At 36.8% G+C, this 18,832-nt stretch overlaps 1 pseudogene; it reads left to right on the forward strand.

Moving 5' to 3' along the window:
- Positions 1-1,434: 1,434 nt before the first annotated feature.
- Positions 1,435-16,730, forward strand: LOC127135935 (cyclin-D3-1-like; annotated as a pseudogene).
- Positions 16,731-18,832: the final 2,102 nt, after the last annotated feature.

Consider the following 18,832-nt stretch of genomic DNA (forward strand, 5'->3'; position numbering starts at 1 on the left):
AATCCATATGAGAACACCTTGAACCCATGATCCTGAACATGTCACTACATTCATACACATATCATTGCATCTGCATCCATCATTGCATATCATTTTTCACAAAAAATATATACAAGAAACTCATCCATCCTTCGTCCATAACCTGCAGTTGATTTCCCGACGCTCATATCAGACTTGAAGTGGCTCTCGAAAGATCATGGATCCGTTGGAGCAAAGTCATATTGCATTAAGAGGAGATGATGACTCAATGAAAAACCAGTTAGACCAACTTGTGGAAGCTATGACAGCTTTAGTAAAGAGGGAGGATAACATTCAGCAGACTGTAGTGGTTGAGAATGTTGTGCTAGTTCCAGTAAAGGATCATATCCAGCCTCAACTTGTGCAAACCCCAATTGATAACTATGTGGTACAAGAACTCCATATTGTTCGAGATAGGTTCTCCTCATATCATGATGGTGTGGAATATCATAGTTTTGCATTCTCCGTGCCAGATTCCCATGGAACAAGCCTAGTGGTTAATACTGAACGACCACAAGATGATGAGATTGCTGAAAAATGTCGTGTGCTAGAGAAAATACTCAAGGCCATAGAAGGATAAGATACGTTTGAACTGAATGCCTTAGGCATGTGTTTGGTACCCGACCTGGTTATACCCGCAAAATTCAAAGTACCAGAATTTGAGAAGTACAAAGGGGATGGCTGTCCCAAGCACCATTTGGTGATGTTTTTTTTCAAAAAATGACCTCTCATGCCCACGATGATAAGCTGATGATTCACTATTTTCAGGACAGTTTGACTGGGGCATCATTGAGCTGGTACATGAAGTTAGAAAGGAATCATATTCAGGCATGGTTGGACCTAGCTAACGCCTTCTTGAAGCAATACAAATACAATTTAGACATAGCTTCCGATCGCATGCAGCTAAGAACCTTATCTAAAGAGAGCAATGAATCCTTCAGAGGGTATGCCCAGAAATGGAGAAAGTCAGCGGCTTGCATTGAACCACCACTCTTAGACAAAGAAGTGATGGAATTATTCAGGGATACCTTGCGAAGTCCTTACTTCGAAAGGATGATTAACAGTGCAGCAACAGACTTCGCTCCCTTGGTGTCAATTGGAGAACGCATTGAGTACGACCTCAAAAGTGGAAGAATCCAATACGCCTCAAATAGCCAGAGCATTGAGAGTGAATCTATTGCCAGATCCCAAAAGGAAGAAGAGGTTGAAGTTAATGCAGTTTGGGAAATCCCACAAGCTCCATATCAGAGAACATTCTCTCCACATGGTCAATATCCTACAACTCAAGGACCTCCTCAACATCAACGGCAGATTCCACATCGACAATCATACCAGCGGAAGAACATTCCACATCAGCAGCTTCAACATGCTCAATGAAGGCCAAGGAAGCCAGAGAGACACGTCGATCCGCTTCCGATGCCATACAATCAAGTACTTCCATACTTGATCAAGAGAGGGTTGATAGTGCCAAAGGAGATAAAACCAATAAGACCTCCATATCCACCAGGATTTGACACCAATGCTCGATGTGACTACCATGCTGGGGCACATGGGCATTCAACTGAAGATTGCAAAGTGCTCAAGAGCAAAGTACAAACCCTGCTTGATTCCAAGATGTTCTCATTTCCGCCTCGAGGCCTTCAAATCAACGATACTTCTTTACCTAGCTGTGCGGGTCCATCAGTTCAAATTGTGGAAGAAATTTTCGAGAGTCGATCTGAAGATGATTATCATACTGGTCTCAACGAGCATAACTACCACTACTCTGAAGAAGGATAGCCCAGTAGTGAACCTGACACGAGAAAGCTTCCTCTGCACTGGAAATCATTTGGATATTTTAGCATTTTCATTTGTGTTTTTCTTTGCATGTTAAGTACTTATCTGCTTTCAAGTATTGTTGATTTCCTTTAATGGTAATATTAATGAAACGATTATGCATGTTTTGAACGAATCCTTTCGTATTCACTCATCTTTTCCATTGATAACAAAAATATTACTCCCATTCACTTATCAAATTTATTGTTTTAGCAAAAATTGAAGGGAGGATGACGAAAATGAAATACCCATAATTGTTGCTAGTATGCTTTCGGATGAAATGACACTGATGACGTACAGGCATTGTTTCAAATCCCCAAACACTGGAGAGATAAGGAGTTAATCCCTAGTCAACCACTTTGAGCCGAGAAGTAGGAGTTTCTTTTGGATCTACAAACCCTTACGCTTAACCTGGAGAAGGGTAGTGTTCAGTTAATTTGACTCCATATTTGAATTGCATGGGAATACATCCCATCTGGAGATCAACCGCATGTTATTCTTCGCAAACATCCTAAAGAGGTGAAATAACCAAGCAAAATTCACAATTGATGTCGGTCGTTCTTCAATGACCAATGACTTGGCAGTCACATCCTTTAAAAAATCAATCAAAGAAAAAAGCCCGCTAAGTCGAACACCTAAAGAGGTGACTTAGGCAAAAATAGGGGCAATCCTGGTGGGCTAAAAGCTTCATAAACGGCCCAGGAAAAAGTTAGGGATCAAGACAAAAAAAATCAAAAGAGGCAACGACAAACCTCAACAAAACAAAACGAGATCCGGTGACCACCATACCAAATCAAAGGGGCACCAACATAAAAACAAGGTGATTGTCATTTCAAGAGATCTTACACTGCCAAAATCTCTCAAAAGAAGAATGCATATGTTGAATTAACTGAGCTTAGGATTGGATATCATTATGAAGAAGGGATGGGTTAAAATAAACTTTGAGCCTTATATCTATTTTCAAAAACCGTGAACCAGGCCACGTTACAACCCTCAAAAGACCAAATTGAGGTAGGGTTTATTCTGAAAGCATACTACAGCAAGGTTGCATAAACTAACTCCTAAATATTTGCTAATCACCTGTATTGGCATCATATTCTCGTTGTATCTTTCACACACTAGCTAAATCAACAATGTGTTTGAACTAATGGTTCATTCGTCACACACTATCATATCACCTCGGTAAATGATTTTTCAAACCTGCATAAATATCGCATTAAAATTACCATTGATTAAATAAACAATTTTAATTGCAAGTCAGTACTTAACATTAAGAAGATTCCAACAAGAAGAAATAAGAGAAGAACTTGATTATTCTTCAGTACTGACCCGAAGCAAGAACACCTCTTAACCCTATGGATTAGGGGCATTGCATCCAATAAACATGAATTGGTCAGTCAAAAGACAAACCTTCAAGCATCAGTTGGTCAAGGAGGCAAATTATTACAACATACTCAGTCAATCTGGGGCAAGCCTTTCAAAATCTCAATCAGGGGAAAACTACTGAAAGATTCATACGCTGGGGCAGAATTGGTTCAAGCCATGGCATAACTATTCCCAAGGTTTCCTTTCAAAAGGTGAATTCCTTCAAAGACCCTACAAGTTGGGACATACAAGTTGCAAAGAGCCTTGGGGCAAAGCAAAATCACAATCATCATGCATTGATTATGTCGATACGCTCATTTGCAAGCCATCAAGGCATACCAGTCAAAGAAGTGGAGTTTCCCTCAAGAAGAAACACACAGTCTATGAGTGAAGGATCAAACTTGGGTCATCAAAAGCGTCCATATTTATCCTGCAATCATTACATCGTCAAAAGATCGAGTGTCGGGAAGTCAAAACCTCTCTCCAACCAAAGTCCAATCCCTATTGGCATCTCCAAAACCAAAGTCCAATCCCTATTGGCATCTCTAAAACCAAAGTCCAATCCATGTTGGCATCTCCAAAACCAAAGTCCAATCCCTATTGGCATCTCCAACCAAAAGTCCAATCCATATTGGCAACTACCAAAAATAAAGTCCACTTTGCTGGCATCTTCATAAACTCAAGTCCAATCAACATTGGTACCCAGAAAGTCTCACCTTCAAAAAGAGAGATCAATTCGAAGACAATCAACATTCATCTTGCATTACCACATGCACTGCATACAATAAACACACATGACTTTCCTTCCAAATAAGGAAGTTGCATATCAAAAGTCTCTCTCACAAAAATGAGAAATTCTCATTAAAATGCATCATATGCATACATGACATAATAAATCCTTCCCATCAACCCTTTGATGAGGACATAACCTGACTTTTTCTTTCCGTCAACCCTTTGACGATGACAAACTCTTTTCCATCAGCCCTCTGATGATGACAATTATATTCCGTCAACCCTTTGACGATGATATTACATATATAATTTTTTTTCCATCAACCCTCTGATGATGACAATCTTTTTTTGTCAACCCTTTGACGATGACAATTACATTTGCATCAACCCTTTGATGATGCCACTCCATAGTGAAGTTTCTTTCCGTCAACCCTTTGACGATGATACTACATATAATTCCTTTCCCACCAACCCTTTAGTGATGCCATCCTTTACTTCTTCCCGTCAACCCTTTGACCATGACAAATTATTTTCCATCAACCCTTTGATGATGATATTCCCCAATAATATCTCATTGGAAACAAAATAAAAATCCTATAAAAAATATCCAATTACCCATTTGCATTCCCACATGCATCATATGAATTATTCATAAATGGTTTTCCTACCAAATAGAAAATTAAAAAAAAAACACAATCATATCAATCATCAGCATACTCATCCATAACACTCCCACAAAATCGGAATTTCAGCAAAATAAAAATCATTCGCATTCCTACATGCACAGCCAAATATCCCCAACAATTGCATACTTGCATGCATCTCATGCATCATCCCATGCATGGTATTCCCACCTAAAGTGGAACATCATACAAAAATCAAACATAAAATATCAGGATCCAAGGTCATTCATGTATATCTTAGACATTCCTCATTTCCAAATAAAGTTATTACCCTGCATGTGCTCGTGGAATCATTTTCCAGTAAGCCATTTTTTCAACTTTATGATTAAGAATGATATTCCCATCATTTTCTTTGCTATCATTTCTCCCCAAGCAGAGGTTACCCTAAAAAGTCTCTTATGAGCTTTTCCCCTGCAGAGCATTTCTAGTAAATCTCCCTCAAACGGAGTCTTTTCTTAAATATTTCCCCCAACAGATGAACATTTGAGATGCTACTTCATTTATCTTAAGAACCTCATTTCTCTGTTTGAGATACTGCTTCATTGATATGAAGAATCTCATTTGTTTTTTTAGAGATACTGCTCTATTATCCTCAAAGAGTCTTAGATTCAATTAAGACATCATTCCTTTGGTATGGAATATCTTAATTCTATAAGATAAGATGTTGCTTCGATTCGATTTAGAGAATCTCATCTTTGCTGTTTGAGATGATGCTACATCAATATGAAGAGTCTCATTACAGATTTTTTAGAGATACTGCTCTAGTATCCTTGAAGAGTCTTAGATTCAATTAAGACATCATTCATTTGGTCTGGAATATCTTAATTCTATCAGATAAGATGCTGCTTCGATTCGATACAGAGAATCTCATTTTTACTGTTTGAGACGCTGCTTCATCAATATGAAGAGTCTCATTCCAGATTTTTTAGAGATACTTCTCTAGTATCCTCGAAGAGTCTTAGATTCAATTAAGACATCATTCCTTTGGTCTGTAATATCTTAATCCTACCAGATAAGATGCTGCTTCGATTCTATATAGAGAATCTCATTTTTGTTGTTTGAGATGCTGCTTCATCAATATGAAGAGTCTCATTCCAGATTTTTTAGAGATACTGCTCTTGTATCCTTGGAGAGTCTTAGATTCAATTAAGGTATCATTCCCTTGCTAGGAACATCTTAATTCTATCATATAAGATGCTGCTTCGATTCGATACAGAGAATCTCGTTTTTGCTGTTTGAGATGCTGCTTCGTCAATCTGATGAGTCTCATTCCACATTTTTTAGAGATACTGCTTTAGATTCCTTGGAGAGTCTTAGATTCAATCAAGGTATCATTCCCTTACTAGGAACATCTTAATTCTATCCAATAAGATGCTGCTTCGATTCGATACAAAGAATCTCATGTTGCTGTTTGAGATGCTGCTTCATCAATATGAAGAGTCTCATTCTAGATTTTTTGGAGATACTTCTCTAGTATCCTAGAAGAGTCTTAGATTCAATTAAGACATCATTCCTTTGGTCTGGAATATCTTAATTCTATCAGATAAGATGCTGCTTCGATTCGATACAGAGAATCTCATTTTTACTGTTTGAGACGCTGCTTCATCAATATGAAGAGTCTCATTCCAGATTTTTTAGAGATACTTCTCTAGTATCCTCGAAGAGTCTTAGATTCAATTAAGACATCATTCCTTTAGTCTGTAATATCTTAATCCTACCAGATAAGATGCTGCTTCGATTCGATATAGAGAATCGCATTTTTGTTGTTTGAGATGCTGCTTCATCAATATGAAGAGTCTCATTCCAGATTTTTTAGAGATACTGCTCTTGTATCCTTGGAGAGTCTTAGATTCAATTAAGGTATCATTCCCTTGCTAGGAACATCTTAATTCTATCATATAAGATGCTGCTTCGATTCGATACAGAGAATCTCCTTTTTGCTGTTTGAGATGCTGCTTCGTCAATATGATGAGTCTCATTCCACATTTTTTAGAGATACTGCTTTAGTATCCTTGGAGAGTCTTAGATTCAATCAAGGTATCATTCCCTTACTAGGAACATCTTAATTCTATCCAATAAGATGCTGCTTCGATTCGATACAAAGAATCTCATGTTGCTGTTTGAGATGCTGCTTCATCAATATGAAGAGTCTCATTCTAGATTTTTTGGAGATACTGCTCTAGTATCCTAGAAGAGTCTTAGATTCAATTAAGACATCATTCCTTTGGTCTGGAATATCTTAATTCTATCAGATAAGATGTTGCTTCGATTCGATACAGAGAATCTCATTTTTGCTGTTTGAGATGCTACTTCATCAATATGAAGAGTCTCATTCCAGATTTTTTAGAGATACTGCTCTAGTATCCTCGAAAAGTCTTAGATTCAATTAAGACATCATTCCTTTGGTCTGTAATATCTTAATTCTATCAGATAAGATGTTGCTTCGATTCGATACAGAGAATCTCGTTTTTGCTGTTTGAGATGCTGCTTCATCAATATGAAGAGTCGCATTCCATATTTTTTAGAGATACTACTCTAGTATCCTTGGAGAGTCTTATATTAAATTAAGGTACCATTCCCTTGCTAGGAATATCTTAATTCTATCATATAAGATGCTGCTTCGATTCGATACAGAGAATCTCATGTTATTGTTTGAGATGCTTCTTCATCAATATGAAGAGTCTCATTCCATATTTTTTAGAGATACTACTCTAGTATCCTTGAAGAGTCTTAGATTCAATTAAGATATCATTCCTTTTGAATGGAACATCTTAATTATATCATATAAGATGTGGGTTCGATTCGATACAGAGAATCTCATTTTGTCGTTTGAGATGCTGCTTCGTCAATATGAAGAGTCTCATTCCAGATTTTTTAGAGATACTACTCTAGTATCCTCGAAGAGTCTTAGATTCAATTAAGATATCATTCCTTTTGACTGGAACATCTTAATTCTATCATATAAGATGTTGCTTCAATTCGATACATAGAATCTCATTTTGCTGTTTGAGATGCTACTTCGTCAGTATGAAAAGTCTCATTCCAGACTTTTTAGAGATACTACTCTAGTATCCTTGAAGAGTCTTAGATTCAATTAAGATATCATTCCTTTTGACTAGGAACATCTTAATTCTATAAGATACTGCTTCGATTCGATACAGAGAATCTCATGTTGCTATTTGAGACGCTGCTTCATCAATATGTAGCATCTCATTCATTTTTAGAGACACTGTTCTTCTAATCCTCAGAAATTCTTAAATATGATTGAGGTATCATTCCATTGTTGTAATATCTAAATCATGGCATCCAAGATACTGTTCTGATAATTCCCAGAGAGTCTTGATTGGTTCATTTACCTCATTTACTTTTCTTACTGTATTTCTCATTGCATTTTCTTTATGCATTTCATCCTTCAATCTCAAAGGACAAAATTTGGGTCTTTTCGTATTTAATTATCTTCCACCACGAATGTATGAAGATTGCTATCATTCTTACCTTCTCGTTCAAGACAATTAAATAGGGGTAGCTGTCATACCCCAATTTTGTCCGAGCATTTTAAATTTCATAAATTCGATTTAAATTTCAGTTTGGATCGTATGTATAACATGACATGCATTCCATCATTAATACTATCTAAAATATCAGTCGGAATAAATTCTTGAAAATACAAACAATTTGGTTAAATCATTCCTCAAGTACGTGCAAAATCAGCGGATAAAAAGTTTCAAAATCAAACTTGCAGACGTCAGTATTATAAATCTATGGTTCACGTAGTTTACTTGGTGTACTCGTTATATTTTTCAACGATTTTTCAGTCGCATTTTGATCCGCCTGAGCCTTTTAATCGGTGAAAATTTATTTCAAAATTAAACGAAACGATGTATTTTTTCAATAAGTATATTTCGCACTAATCATTTTAATGTATTTGATTTAATTTTTCGAGCAAATTTTTGCCCGACTTTTATTTATTTTTAGTTGTTTTAATTTTATTCTTTTACCAAAATATTCAGATTAAATAAATAGAATTTTCCATGTTCTTAGTTTAATTTTATCATAATTATTTAAAAAGTTGTGATTTTTATTTGAATTAATTGATTTAATCCCATTTAAATCAATTAAAACATCTAGAAGGGGCAACTTTGTCATTTTAAATTAGTTGTGCTTCTTTGAGTCAATCGGGATCATCGGTTCAAATTTATCAATGATCCTCATTAGCAATTCACACTTATTTCATTTATCCAATCAAAAATTAGGATTTAATTAGTAGATATCAATAAAATAAGATAAAAGATAATAATAACAGAAATGAAATAGTAACTGAGTCAATATTTGGTTGACACGTGGCACATAGGATTCTCCTACTTAGAAGATATCCACATGCTAGCTAGTGATTTGTTTTTGGAAAATTAAAAAAAAGGGGCATTTATTACATTCAGGGGGGATCCGGTCTTATCCATTCCCAACGGTCACTAAGGAGATTTTTCTGGATTTTTAATAAAAAGAAAAAATATACAGGAGACCTCTCTCCTCAATAACCTCTCTCTCTCTCTCTCTCCAAAAAAACAAACAAAAAGAAAACGAAAAATGGGAAGAAAAAGGGTTGTTCCTCTTCTTCTTCAAACACATCCGCCGCACCACACCGACAACAATCCACTAATATCCGTAAATCCTTCGCCTCTACCGCACCATTCATAAATCCTCACCTTCCTTCACTTTTAACCTTCACGCACACCCACACAAAACCTTCTTCTTCCGCCGTGAAACCACCGCTAACACCACCCTAAACCACCACAACTGTCTTTGTGTTGGTGTAAGCCCTAGACGCCAATACTTTTGGTACTTGTATTGAATTATTTATTAATAATAAAAGGTTTTTTCTTTATTATGTTTGTTTAATAAAGTCCCTAGAATAGCTAGTCCGTTTAATGTATCAAGTATGACTTAATCATGAGATCACATTAAACATAAGGACACTATTCTTAAAGTATTCGTAGTCGAGCTTTATTATGAATTGGGATAACATTAAAGCATGAAGACTATTATGTTTATAGACTAATGATCACATCTCATGGATCATGAATAAGGAGTTATCAAGTCTTAAACATAGGTATGAATATTAAGAGTAATATTTATACTGGATTGACCCGCTATGAGAATACTATATAGAATGTTATGCAAAGTGTCAAAAGTTATTCTCATGGTGATAATGGTGTATACCATCCTTCGACCTGAAACCACTGTGGACCCTAGATGTAGAGTCGAGTGCCTTATTGCTGATCAAACGTTGTCCGTAACTGGATGACCATAAAGACAGTTGATGGGTACTCCACGAAGCATGCTAAGGGACATGAGTGACCTAGATAGAATTTGCCCATCCTGCGTAACAGGATAAATGTCTATGGGCCCAATATTGAACTGGACAAGGATGACACGGTCTATGCCTTGTGTCCAATATAGACATAAGGGCAAAAGGGTAATTATACACATAATTATTATCACAGAAGGATTTGTCAGATCACATGACATTTTCGTGTCTTAGGTAGCAGTGATGTGTTGCTAGATACCGCTCACTGTTTATTATGTTAAATACGTGATTTAATATAATTGCCAATGCCGCGAAAACCTATAGGGTCACACACAAAGGACGGATTGATGAGAGATAGAGTAATTAAGGAATATTGTAATGTACGGTGCCCTTAAGTGAGTTATAGAACATCGTAAGGTACGGTGTACTTAAGTAGAATACAAAATATGGTAAGGTACCACGCGCTTAAGTGATTTTGGCATATTATAAGATATGAGCCATATACACTTGAGTGGGCTTTTTAGCTTGCAGCCCACATAAGTGGTTCTATAAATAGAACCCTTGTGTAGAAGCATTTTTGCAGTTTCAATTTCGTTTCTCTCTCTCTCTCTCTCTCACTCAAAGCCTTCATTCGTAGCAGCTAGCACTGAGATTGAATGAATTCGTTCGTGTGGACTGAGCAGAGGCGTTGTCATTGTTCAACGTTCGTGATCGCTCCGTAGATCTGCATCAAAGGTTATAATCGCCACAAGAGGTAACGATTCTATCACTAATCATGCCCATTCGTAAGGATCATTAAAGGAGAAATTTTAAATTCTTCTGTGTTTTGGATCGCCATTCTCCTTCAGTGGTATCAGAGTCACTTACGAAACCATGCATCTGATAGTTGTTTATTTTCTGTATTTTCTATATTAATACGATTAAAAGACAAAATGAATCAAAGAATAAACGAGTAACTAAATTGAGATTGATCAAGTTATATATATGATATAAGTAATCCTGATGCAAAATACGGTATATATGATATAATGTTTCTGTTTCGTTCATTCAAACCCTTAATGGTTGTTTTCCTTTGAGCGATCAATGGTCGTTTGCTTCTTGGTCCGACATTAGTATGGTGAAGCAATGACGTATTGATCAATCATACTGAATCAACAATCGAGATGTTTTTGACGGTCTAAAATTGGTGCATTAGGGTTAATGACGGCACAAGGGTTGTGTTGTCAAAGAGTTATGCATTAGGGTTAACGACGACACAAGGGTTGTGTTGTCAAAGAGTTATGCATTAGGGTTAATGACGGCACAAGGGTTGTGTTGTCAAAGAGTTATGCGATAAGGGTTGTGACTGCGCAAGAGTTGTGCTTTAAAGTATCAAGTGTTGATGCGAAAAACGACGTCGATTTCAAATGAATTGTTCATTAAACGACGTTGATTTCAAGCGCTGACCGGGCAGTGGAGGCATAGAAAAAGAAGGCACCTGCTTCCATTGCGGTAAGACCGAACACTGGAAGAGAAACTGCCCAAAGTACCTGGAAGATAAGAAGAATGGAGTAGAGACTTCAACTTCAGGTATTTTTGTTATTGAAATTAATTTATCTACTTCTGCATCATGGGTATTAGATACTGGATGCGGATCTCACATTTGTACCAATGTGCAGGGACTAAAAAGGAGTAGAGATTTGGCAAAAGGTGAAGTTGACCTACGAGTTGGAAATGGAGCAAAGGTTGCTGCTTTAGCCGTAGGAACTTATGTATTGACTTTACCTAGTGGTTTAATAATTCAGTTAGAGAACTGTTATTATGTACCTGCAATTAGCAGGAATATTATTTTCGTTTCTTGTTTGGACAAGTTTGGTTTTTCATTTATAATAAAGAACAATTGTTGCTCAATTTATTTGAATGATATATTCTATGCTACTGCACAAATGAACAATGGACTATATGTCCTTGATCTTGAAATGCCTATTTATAACATTAATAGTAAAAGGATGAAACCTAATGAGTTAAATCCAACTTACCTTTGGCATTGTCGATTAGGCCACATAAATGAGAAACGCATTTCCAAACTCCATAAAGATGGACTCTTGGACTCTTTTGATTATGAATCATATGAGACATGCAGATCTTGTTTAATTGGAAAGATGACAAAGTCTCCATTCACAGGAAAAGGTGAAAGAGCTAATGATATTTTGGCCCTCATACATACTGATGTGTGTGGACCACTGAACATACCAGCCAGAGGAGGTTTTCAGTACTTCATCACATTTATTGATGATTTCAGTAGATATGGTTATGTGTATTTAATGAAACACAAATCAGAGTCCTTTGAAAAGTACAAGGAATTCAAGAATGAAGTACAAAACCAACTAGGTAAGAATATTAAAACTCTTCGATCAGATCGAGGTGGTGAGTATTTAAGCCTAGAGTTTGATGACCATCTGAAAGAGTGTGGGATCCTATCCCAACTTACTCCTCCTAGAACACCCCAATGGAATGGTGTATCTGAGAGAAGAAATCGAACCTTATTAGACATGGTCCGATTCATGATGAGTCACGCCGATCTTCCAAACTCCTTTTGGGGACATGCACTATTGACAGCAGCTTACACACTTAACCGTGTTCCATCCAAAAAGGTTGAGAAGACACCATATGAGATATGGAGTGGTAAGAAACCACATATGTCTTACATGAAGATTTGGGGTTGCGAAGTTTATGTGAAACGACAAATTTCAACTAAGCTTGAGCCCAAATCTGACAAATGCTTATTTGTGGGGTACCCTAAAGAAACAAGAGGGTATTACTTCTACAATCTTTCTGAGGGCAGAGTGTTTTTCGCTCGAACTGGAGTTTTCCTAGAAAAGGATTTTATTTCCAAAGGAATCAGTGGGAGGAAAGTAGAGCTTGAAGAAATTCAAGAATCACAAAGCATCGATACACCTATGGAGGAATTAGAGCAGGAAACACAAGTAGTTGTGGAAGAGCAACCTGCTCAAGTAGAACAAGACCAACGTAGGTCAAACAGGATATGTCACCAACCTGAGAGATATGGATATCTCATAACTGATCAAGGTGATGTATTACTCATGGATCAAGATGAGCATGTGACCTACCAAGAGGCCATAACTGGTCCCGAGTCTGAGAAGTGGCTAGAAGCCATGAAATCTGAAATGGATTCCATGTACACAAACCAAGTTTGGACCTTGGTAGAGCCTCCTGTAGGAGTTAACCCTATAGGATGCAAGTGGGTCTTCAAAAATAAGACTGACATGGATGGTAAGGTACATACCTATAAGGCAAGACTGGTTGCAAAAGGATATAAACAAATTCATGGGGTTGACTATGATGAAACCTTTTCACCAGTTGTAATGCTTAAATCTGTTCGGATTTTACTTGCTATCGCCGCATATCATGATTATGAAATATGACAGATGGATGTCAAAACTGCTTTCCTTAATGGGAATCTTCTTGAGGATGTGTACATGACACAACCTGAAGGATTTGACATACCAGAAGAAATCCAAAAGATATGTAAGTTACAAAGATTAATCTATGGATTGAAGCAAGCTTCCAGAAGCTGGAATCTTCATTTTGATGAAACGGTAAAACAATATGGATTCATCAAGAACGAAGATGAACCTTGTGTCTACAAGAAGGTTAGTGGGAGCATGATTGTTTTCCTGGTATTATATGTAGATGACATATTACTCATTGGAAATGATGTCCCTACCCTACAACAAGTAAAGTCTTGGTTAGGGAAATGCTTTTCTATGAAGGACCTAGGTGAAGCAGCCTATATATTAGGAATCAAAATCTATAGAGATAGATCACAAAAACTGCTTGGCCTAAGTCAGAGTACATACATAGACAAAGTGCTGAAACGCTTTAGTGTGCATGATTCCAAGAAAGGATTCATACCTATGCAACATGACCTGTGTCTATCAAAAACACAATCCCCTTTAACTAAGGAAGAAAGGGATCACACGAATAAGATTCCATATGCATCTGCAATAGGATCTATCATGTATGCCATGTTATGTACTCGACCAGATGTCTCGTATGCTTTAAGTGCAATGAGTAGGTACCAATCTGATCCTGGTGATGCCCATTGGGTAGCTGTCAAGAATATCCTTAAGTATTTGAGAAGGACTAAGGACTCATTCTTGATATATGGAGGTCAGGAAGAGTTGGCTGTAATTGGATACACCGATGCTAGCTTCCAGACAGATAAGGATGACTTTAGATCGCAATCTGGTTATGTGTTTTGCTTAAACGGTGGCGCTGTGAGCTGGAAAAGTTCAAAGCAAGATACAGTTGCTGATTCTACAACCGAGGCCGAGTATATTGCTGCCTTAAGTGCAGCAAAGGAAGTTGTTTGGATCAAAAAGTTCATTAGTGAACTTGGCATAGTTCCTAGCATTGTGGATCCCATTGGTCTCTATTGTGATAACAATGGTGCTATCGCACAAGCTAAGGAGCCTAGATCTCACCAACGATCCAAACACATACTTAGGCGTTATCACCTCATTCGAGAGATAATAGATAGAGGAGATGTGAAAATATGCAGAGTACATACACTTGACAATATTGTTGACCCACTGACAAAGCCTCTTGCGCAGCAGAAGCATGATGGCCATACTAGATCTATGGGCATTAGGGGTATGCCTGATTGGCTCTAGTGCTAGTGGGAGATTGTTGGTGTAAGCCCTAGAGGCCAATACTTTTGTACTTGTGTCAAATTATTTATTAATAATAAAAGGCTTTTTCTTTATTATGTTTGTTTAATAAAGTCCCTAGAATAGCTAGTCCGTTTAATGTATCAAGTATGACTTAATCATGAGATCACATTAAACATAAGGACACTATTCTTAAAGTATCCATAGTCGAGCTTTATTGTGAAGTGGGATAACATTAAAGCATGAAGACTATTATGTTTATAGACTGATGATCACATCTCATGGATCATGGATAAGGAGTTATCAAGTCTTAAACATAGGTATGAATATTAAGAGTAATATTTATACTAGATTGACCCGCTATAAGAATATTATATAGAATGTTATGCAAAGTGTCATAAGTTATTTTCATGGTGATAATGGTGTATACCACCCTTCGACCTGAAACCACTGTGGACCCTAGATGTAGAGTCGAGTGCCTTATTGCTGATCAAACATTGTCTGTAACTGGATGACCATAAAGACAGTTGATGGGTACTCCACGAAGCATGCTAAGGGACATGAGTGACCTAGATGGAATTTTCCCATCCCGCGTAACATGATAAATGTCTATGGGCCCAATATTGAACTGGACAAGGATGACACAGTCTATGCCTTGTGTTCAATATAGACATAAGGGCAAAAGGGTAATTATATGCATAATTATTATCACAAAAGGATTTGTCAGATCACATGACATTTTCGTGTCTTGAGTAGCAGTGATGTGTTGCTAGATACCGCTCACTGTTTATTATGTTAAATACGTGATTTAATATAATTGCCAATGCCGCGAAAACCTATAGGGCCACACACAAAGGACGGATTGATGAGAGATAGAGTAATTAAGGAATACCGTAATGTACGGTGCCCTTAAGTAAATTATAGAACATCGTAAGGTACGGTGTACTTAAGTAGAATACGAAATATGGTAAGGTACCACGCGCTTAAGTGATTTTGGCATATTATAAGATATGGGCCATATACACTTGAGTGGGATTTTTAGCTTGCAGCCCACACAAGTGGTTCTATAAATAGAACTCTTGTGTAGAAGCATTGTTGCAGTTGCAATTTCGTTTCTCTCTCTCTCTCTCTCTCACACACACACACACACACACACTCAAAGCCTTCATTCGTAGCAGCTAGCACTAAGATTGAAGGAATCCGTTCGTGTGGACTGAGTAGAGGCGTTGTCATTGTTCAACGTTCGTGATTGCTCCGTAGATCTGCATCAAAGGTTATAATCGCCACAAGAGGTAACGATTCTATCACTGATCATGCCCATTCGTAAGGATCATTAAAGGAGAAATTTTAAATTCCGTTGCGTTTTGGATCGCCCTTCTCCTTCACTTTGTTCACCGTCGCGTTAACAACCTCTCACCAACAACAACTCTCTCTGTTCGCTTCAACAACTTTCGTCGTCTTCCACCGTCATAACCACAGGCTGTTCACCGCCGAACCACAAGTCAAACCTCACCGGCGACGGACGTCCTTCCGCCCGTGCAACACACCAACAACCTCATTCTTTCCTCGATGCCTTTCTTTGTGAAGAGCAAAACTCTAAAGACGGTGATCCTGATGCAACCGTTACCGATTCTGAAACTGTTTTAGATGATCCATTTGAGGCGAAGTTGCAGTATTTTCCTTTGGGTTTTGCTTAACAATGATGCGTTTTGGGAAAGCGATGAGCTTGCTTCGTTGATTTCTAAAGAGGGTGAGACCCGTTTGTGTTGTGGGAATTTTGTTGTGGATGGATCTTTGGAGGAGATTCGTGTGGAGGATGTGAACTGCATTTCTAAACTGCTAAAATGGAGGAAACCCATGTGCCACTTCTTTTAGATTTTCAAGTTGAGGAATTTAGATTTGTGTTTGAAGCTAAGACTATACAGAGTATGGAGCTTTTGGTATTATCTACTTTGAAATGAAGGATGCATCCGGTGACATCCATTTCCTTCCATGAATGCATTGTTAGAAGGCTTATTTGGAAAAGCAGTTTGCACTCTGGAGTTTATGTGGTGCTGTGAGAGGATTCTTCTTCCTGTCATTACCGACTCAAAGGTTATGATGAATTATCTTCCGTATACATTGGCTGATCTAAAATAAATTAATTAGCTAAATTTTTGTTAACTAGTTAATAGCGATCAATTTGTTTTCATTATACTTAAAATAACTTGATTAGTTAAATTTTGGTTAACTAGTTAATAGCGATTAATCTATTTTAATTATAAATAAAGTAAATTGATTAGTTAAATTTTGGTTAATTAGTAAATTATGATTAATCTGTTTTAATTATAATTAAAATAAATTAATTAGTTAATATTTGGTTAATTAGTTAATTACAATTAATTAATTTTAATTAATTTGATTATTTGATTTAATTAATTAATATTGGTAATTGATTTTAATTAACCTAATTAATCAATTTAACATAAAAATCTTAATAAATTAATTTTCGATAATTACGAATGGGTCGATTTCTCATACTATCACAATTTTACACTCATTTACAAAATATACTTCAATTTCATCATTAATTCCAAAACCATGATAAAATCATTTAAATATCACACAAATCTCGATTCAATATTGAGTCCACGTTTCCATACCTTTGTAAGTCGATCGCTTTATGCATCACCATCAACCTCACATAGCTTACTCTCGGGCTTTCTTACAATGAGACCTATTTGGTTATTAATTAATCGAGTAGATGATTGATTCACTAAAATACAATTTATTCACAAAAACACATTCAAAACCTCGATCCAACATCGAGTATTTCTATTCAAAATTAAGTTAAAAAATACCTAATTACTATTAAATACCCTTTCATTTAGGAACGAAAAGTGGGATGGTTTTGAGTCTTCAACTCCTCCTCTCGATTATTTGAATACGAGTTCTCTTACTCAATTAGTCAAGTAATCGTCATTTCTAACTCTCCCAAACTTAACCTAATCAAATTATTTTCATAATAATGCAATGAAAAGGGAGATGACTTTGAGCCTTCAACTTCTCTCCTCAAATATTTAAATACGAGTTCTCTTACTCGGTTAGTCGAACAATTATCATTCTTCCACAAATCAATAACCTAATCAAATCATTTTTAGAATAAACTGTACGAAAAGGGAGATGGTCTTGAGCCTTCGATTCCTCTCCTCAAATGCTTGGATATGAGTTGTTTTACTCAGTCATTTGAGTATTTATCGTTTATCTAAAACACATCAACCGTATATAAACTTATTTTCATAATCAATCAGATAAAAAAGAAAGTGGTCTAGAGTCTTCTATTCCCTTTTCCGATTATTAGGATACGAGTTGTCTTACTCGACTATCCGAGTAATTGTCATCCATTCAAAATACCTTAACTATCATCAAATCCTTTTACAATTAAGGATGAAAAGGGAGATGGTCTAGAGCCTTCGATTCCTCTCCTCGACTATTAGGATACGAGTTGTCTTACTCGACCATCCGAGTAATCGTCATCCATTCAAAATACCTTAACTATTATCATCTCCTTTCATAATAAAGGATGACAAGGGAGATGGTCTAGAGCCTTCGATTCCTCTCCTTGACTATTAGGATACGAGTTATCTTACTCGAATATCCGAGTAATCGTCATCTAACAAAGTGTCTCAACACATCAAATATATATATCTTTCTCGCCCCGTGTGATCAAAACCAATCAAACAAAACATCCAACATATTAATCCAATTTGTCACCCTCATGTGATTAAGACCTTTTTCAGAAAGAACATTATTTAAATCCCTTCTAACGCGCATAACAAACTAGTGCTTAAGCCTCCACCGAGAGTAGACAAGCCGACGTTTAGCCTTTAGAACACGACCTAAACATATGTTCACTAAAAGACCCCAACCAACCGTAGTTGCCCGAACTACGAATGCTCTGATTTTCTTATTGCACTATAAGGATACATAGGCACGAGACTGCGAGATCTTGGCGAGCACACTAATAAAATACCTCCATTTTCCCCTACTGAGGTTTCCATCCATCTCTCTTTTCAATCTTTATCACTCGAAGAAAACAAACAACAAAAGTTAACATTCAAATCTCAAATTAGAACTAAAAGGTTCCCGTTGAGTACAACGGACGTAAGGGGTGCTAATACCTTCCTCTTGCGTAATCGACTCCTGAACCCGAATATGGTTGCGACGACCATTATTCTATTTTTCAAAGGTTTTTTATCGAT

Source organism: Lathyrus oleraceus, chromosome 4, assembly GCF_024323335.1.
Source record: "Lathyrus oleraceus cultivar Zhongwan6 chromosome 4, CAAS_Psat_ZW6_1.0, whole genome shotgun sequence".
NCBI classification, from domain to species: domain Eukaryota; kingdom Viridiplantae; phylum Streptophyta; class Magnoliopsida; order Fabales; family Fabaceae; genus Lathyrus; species Lathyrus oleraceus.